The 6,241-nt window shown below is 47.9% G+C and overlaps 1 protein-coding gene across 22 annotated transcripts in view; it reads right to left on the reverse strand.

Moving 5' to 3' along the window:
• The window catches only part of SUN1 (Sad1 and UNC84 domain containing 1), a 58,885-nt gene extending 53,007 nt beyond the window's left edge, over nt 1-5,878 (reverse strand). For 18 of the 22 annotated variants that reach the window (XM_032259904.1, XM_032259900.1, XM_032259899.1 and 15 more), the window contains exon 1: nt 5,773-5,856. The gene's annotated coding sequence lies outside the window, so the exon portion shown is untranslated. Of the gene's footprint in view, nt 1-5,772 lie in introns of all 22 variants that reach the window. The other 4 variants (XM_032259906.1, XM_032259903.1, XM_032259905.1 and 1 more) reach the window with 2 other exon arrangements.
• Between the last annotated feature and the right edge of the window lie 363 nt (nt 5,879-6,241).

A 6,241-nucleotide genomic window follows, 5' to 3' on the forward strand; every position in this document is an offset into this window, starting at 1 on the left:
ACACTTCAACCCTCGGCAGGCAACACAAGTACAACTACCCCACAAATATTCACAGAGAAAGGCGAGCCCAAGGACACTGTGCCTACCACCCAGACAGTCCTGTTTCTAATCTGCCTCACAAACCCAGATGTTGGAACACCCTCTCCTGCTGTGTTCAGGACCACTTAACCTGAATCATCAGTGGGCTTTATCACATGTAATTCAACTGCCTCCAGGAGAGCAATTCTGGGACTCTCGCCACACCTGGAAACGTTGAGCAAAGGGCAAGAGTTGAACGCTGAAGGATGATTTCATCCTATCAGTACTTCTACAAAAAAACACTGCCTGGCATTCACTGTAAGCAACTTTGAATTGGATTTTCAGAATCTGGAGACACTATAAAGCAGACTGTTTAGAACATTCGACCATCCTAAATTCAGAACCATCCTAAATTCAGAACAATTATGAGCTGACAACACACTCCATTAACTACCAGCATTTTTTCAAAATAGGTCACCAGGCCAGGCATGGTGGCTCATGCCTGTAATCCCAGCACTCTGGGAGGCCGAAGTGGGCAGATCACCTGAGGTCAGGAGTTTGAGATCAGCCAGGCCAATGTGGTGAAATACCATTTCTAGTAAAAACACAAAAATTAGCTGGGTGTGGTGTCGGGTGCCTGTAATCCAAGCTACTCAGGAGGCTGAGGCAGGAGAACTGATTGAACCAGGGAGGCAGAGGTTGCAGTGAGCCAAAATAGGGCCACTGCACTCCAGCCTGGGCAACAAGAACAAAACTCTGTCTCAATTAAAAAAAAAAAATGTGTTGGACACTGATTTAGCATTCACTCTCTTCCATATAGCTCTTTGAGAAAGGGCTATTTTTTTTTTTTTTTTTTTGAGACAGAGTTTCGCTCTCGTTACCCAGGCTGGAGTGCAATGGCGCAATCTCGGCTCACTGCAACCTCTGCCTCCTGGGTTCAGACAATTTTCCTGCCTCAACCTCCTGAGTAGCTGGGACTACAGACACGCGCCACCATGCCCAGCTAATTTTTTGTATTTTTTAGTAGAGACAGGGTTTCACCATGTTGACCAGGATGGTATCGATCTCTTGATCTCGTGATCCACCCGCCTCGGCCTCCCAAAGTGCTGGGATTACAGGCGTGAGCCACCGCACCCAGCCGAGAAAGGGCTATTTTTTTAAAGGCATATTTCATTGATAACAAAAAGAAAGGGAGAAAACAAAATAGCAACACCTTTTGGGGAGCTAGATAGGTGAATATAAACTGACTTAGGCCAGAAAAAGTTGAATCATAAGCATGCAATGCAGAACACTGAAGAACAATCTAACTTTCATCATGGAACCCCCAAAGGGCTCCAAAAATAGTGGCACTAGTTTACATTGTGGAAGTGAGGTTATAAGATGGAACCAAAATACAGGAGAAACTGAATACTTACCAGCTGTTTAAGAAACAATTAGGCAAAGCCAGGTGTTCACCTCAACTGGTGCAGAAAAAGCACCTCACAAACTCTAACACCTTTTCATAATAAAAACACTCAACAAGGCCGGGCGCGGTGGCTCAAGCCTGTAATCCCAGCACTTTGGGAGGCTGAGGCGGGTGGATCACGAGGTCAAGAGATCGAGACCATCCTGGTCAACAAGGTGAAACCCCGTCTCTATTAAAAATACAAAAAATTAGCTGGGCATGGTGGTGCGTGCCTGTAATCCCAGCTACTCAGGAGGCTGAGGCAGGAGAATTGCCTGAACCCAGGAGGCGGAGGTTGCGGTGAGCCGAGATTGCGCCATTGCACTCCAGCCTGGGTAACATGAGTGAAGCTCCGTCTCAAAAAAAAAAAAAAAAAAAAAAAACACTCAACAAACCAGGAATGGACAGGAACTTCCTCACATGATAAAGGGCATTTATGAAAAACTCACAGTGAATGTCATATACAAATTTTTCACCTAAGATTAGGAACAAGACTAGGGTGATGACTTTCACCACTGGTCTTTAACACTGTGCTGGAAGTTCTCTCCAGAGCAATTAGTGAAGAAAGGGGAGTGGGGGGAGGGAGGCATACTAATTGGAAAGGAAGACTTAAAACTATCTTTATTCGAAGATGACACGGTCTCATGTATAGAAAATCCTAATGAATCAACAACAACAAAAAACTGCTGTTAGAACTAATAAGCAAACTCAGCCAGGCGCAGTGGTTCACGCCTGTAATCCCAGCACTTTGGGAGGCTGAGGCAGGCGGCCTACAAGGTCAGCAGTTCGAGACCAGCCTGACCAAGACGGTGAAACCCTGTCTCTACTAAAAATAAAAAAATTAGCCAGGCATGGTGGTGGGCACCTGTAATCCCAGCTACTCAGGGGGCTGAAGCAGGAAAATCGCTTGAGCCCGGGAGGTGGAGGTTGCACCGAGCTGAGATCATGCCACTGCACTCCAGCCTGGGTGACAGAGCAAGACTCCATCTCAAAAAAAAAAAAAAAAAGAAAGAAAAGAAAAGAACGAATAAGCAACTCAGCAAAGTTTCAGAATACAGGATCAACACAAAAGTCCTCTGCATTTCTACACTAGTAATGAACAATCTGAAAGTGAAATTGTGAAAACAATTCATTTTACAATAGCATCAAAAAGAATTAAAAACTTAGGAATAAATTTAACCAAGGAAGTGCACTGTTTCCTTGTACACTGTACACTTGTACATTGTACACTGAAAATCACAAAACATTTTTGAAAGAATTAACGATAATCTGCATAAATGGGAAGACATTCCATGTTCATGGATGGAAAGACTTAATATTGTTAGGATGGCAACACTCCCAAAGTGATGTACAGATTCAATACAATCTCTATCAAAATCTCATTGGTCTTTTTTTGCAAATATGGAAAAATTGATCTTTAAATTCACATAGAACTGCAATGGGTCCCAAATAGCAAAGAAATCTTCCAGAACAAAAGCAAAGTTGGAGGACCCCAACTTCCCAGCTTCAAAACTTACTATAAAATAGTGTGGCATTGGCATAAGGACATACATACAGACCTGCAGAACAGAACTGAGTCCAGAAATACACCCACATGTCTGTAGTCAGTTGATTTTGACAAAGGTGCCAAGACCACTCAATAGAGAAAAAAATCTAGTCAACAAATGACGCTTGAACAACTGAATATCCACATGCAAAAGAAAGAAGTTAGACCCCCACCACACACACATCATAAACAAGAATGAACTCATATGGATCAAAAACCTAAATACAAGAGCTAAAATGATAAACTCTTAAAAGAAAACACAGGGACAAATCCTTCTAACCCTGGATTTTGCAGAGTTCTTAGGTATGAAATCAAAAACATGAGCAACAAAAGAAAACATAGAAAAATTAGAGTTAATCAATCTGGGCACCAAAGGACAGTAACGAGAGATTGAAGAGACAATCCAAAGAATGGGACAAAGTATTTACTAATCATATGTCTGATAAGGGTCCAGTATGCAGAACAAAGAATTCTGACAACTTAAAAAAAAAAAAGAGAGAGAGAGAGAGAAGCAACCCAATTTAAAAATGGGAAGGATCTGAATGAAAATTTCTCCAAAAACACACAATGGCCAACATGTACATGACACAACTGTCAACTTCAATGGTCATCAGGGACATGCAAATCACAGCCAAATGAGATGCCACTTCACACCCAGTAGGATACTCATACTTTTTTAAAAAAGGAAAATGAGTGTTGGGGGGAATGTGGATAAAGTGAAGCTGTCATACGTTGCTGATGGGAATGTAAAATGATGCAGCCACTGTGAAAAAGTCTGGCAGTTTCTCAAAAAGCTAAACATAGAGTTATCATATGACCTGGCAACTCCACTCCTTGGTTATCTACAACCAAAGAATTGAAAACAGGTGCTCAAATAAAAACACACACACAAATGTTCATAGTGGCTGCGTTACTCACAATAGCAGACAGGTGGAAACAACCCTAGCATCCATCAGCAGATGAATGGATCAACATAATGTGGTATATCTACACAATGGAAAATTATTCAGTCATAAAAAGGAACGGAACACTGATACAGTCTACAACATGGGTGAACTCTGAAGACATCATCTTCAGTGAAAGGAGTCAGACACAGGAGCTGCATACTGTATGACTCCATTTACATGAAATGTCCAGGACAGGCCAATTCGTACAAACAGAAAGCAGATTAGTGGTTGCCAGGGCCTGGGGACAGGGAAGAATGGGCAGTGACTGCTTCATCAGTATAGGGTTTCTATTTGGGATGATGAAAAAATTCTGTAACCAGGTGGTGATGATGTTTTATGTTAGTGCATTTTAGCACAATCAAAAAAGAAAAGCAGATGAATGTGAGGATAGTGCTTTTATGAAGAACATATCACAAATGTTATAGGAGAAAAAAACAGCTCTGGGAAATTTAAAATATGATGGCCAAACTAAAATGCTAAATAGATACACTGGAATAAAATGTAAGAGGAAATCTAGAAAGTAGAACACAGAAAATGGGAGAGAGAAAGACGAGAAAATTATAAAGCCAGCCCAAGCCCTCCAGTCCGAACAGTAGTATTTCCAAAACTCAGAAAAAGAGAGTAAGGAAAGAGGAAATTGTTAGACAAATAATTTCAGAAAACTAAAGGTTTCAAGTAACTATCAAGTGTCCAAGAAAAGATGAGAATAAACCAAAACACATGATATTTCTGCACAGTGGAGATGTGGGAGTAAAAACAGACGGACTACAAAGGCCCTCAAACAGAGGATTAGCAATTAGAGCCTCAAGCACTTCATGGGCAATACTATTACTGAAGCTTAGAAGACGTAATTATGAGCAGTTTCCCACCTGGAATCAGCCAGGCACACCAACCACAAGCTGCAAAGGGAGAGCAGAGACCTCAGACCTCACCGCCCACCTGCCCTGGGGAGCCCTAGGGAGCCGGGAGAAATCCTCCCCGTGACAGTGACAGTGGCAAGGTGTTCCCGCCACTGTTTATTTTGCGCTCTCAGACACCGCTCTGGGCACTTTGCAGGCCCAACAGGGCGCGGACAGCCCGCGCGCCTCAAAACAGGTGGGGGCGGAGGCCGGCGGGGGAGGAGCGCTTGAGCCCAGGAGTTCGGCCTGGGCAGCACAGAGACCCCAATACTCCAAAATACACGAGTTATCAGCCGGGCGCGGTTGCTCGCGCCCGTGATCCCAGCGCGTCGGGAGACCGAAGCGGGAGGACTGTTCGCGCTCAAGAGGTGGAGACCAGCCTCGGCAACACAGCGAGACCCCACCTTTAAAAAAAAAAAAAACACCATCTTCCCACCACCGCACCTCCGACCCCGCCGCTACTTCCAGGGACTGAGGCCCCCACAGCCAGGTCCACGCGGGCAGCCCTGACCGAGGCCTGAGAACGCGAGGAGGACGCCCCTCCACGCCCAGCCCGGGCCGCCCGCCGCGGCCTCCCGCGCCTCTCCCCGCTCGGCCCCAGACCTCGCGTCCCGGCTCGGCCGGCAAGACCCCGGGGAGAAGCAGGACTCCTGCACCACGACCGCCAGGGTCCCCGGGCGTCTTCACCTGCGCGGGCAGGGGTCGAGGCCCAAGTAGCCGCGGGGCGCCGGACGGGCGGGGGCGGCGGCCGTTGGCCCAGGAGGCCCCGGCACAGCCTGCACTGAGGACGCCCCGGCCGCGACCCTGCGTCCTCCCAGCACCTCAGCTCCCGCCCTGCGTTCCCGCAGCCCGGCTCCCGCCCGGCGTTCCCCCTGCCCTCGCCCGGCGTCCCCTCGGCCCTGCCCGCCCGAAGCTCACCTGTCTCGCGCCGCTGCCTCAGGCCTCGTCTGCGCCTCCCAGGCCCAAGAAGACGCTCTACCCGCGCCAGCCAATCGTGGGCCGCACCCCTGACCGAGGGCGGGAGCAAGCGGGCCTCCACCAATCCTGAGCGCGCCACCTGAAGCGTTCTGGCCAATGACGAGGCGGCTACGGGCCGCGGGCGGAGGAGCGAGGCGGGCTCCAGGCGGTGAAAGGGGAGGGAGGAGATAGGGAGGGGGAGGGGCGTGGATGCTTCCCGGGGAGGGGCAGGAGGGGCGGGGCCGTCTGCATCTGCAGGACGGGTCTATTTCGGGGGAGAGGCTGCATCTGGGGGAGGGGTCTGCACGTGGACGAGGGGGTCTGCATCTGGAAGAAGGGATCTGCATTTGGGGAAGAGACCTGCATGTGGGCGAGGAGTCTGCACCCGGTGGAGGGGAGTGCACCTGGGGAAGGGGTCTGATCTCCGGGA

This window comes from Sapajus apella, unplaced genomic scaffold, assembly GCF_009761245.1.
Source record: "Sapajus apella isolate SASKATOON/1434 unplaced genomic scaffold, GSC_monkey_1.0 scaffold112, whole genome shotgun sequence".
Classification (NCBI taxonomy): Eukaryota; Metazoa; Chordata; class Mammalia; order Primates; family Cebidae; genus Sapajus; species Sapajus apella.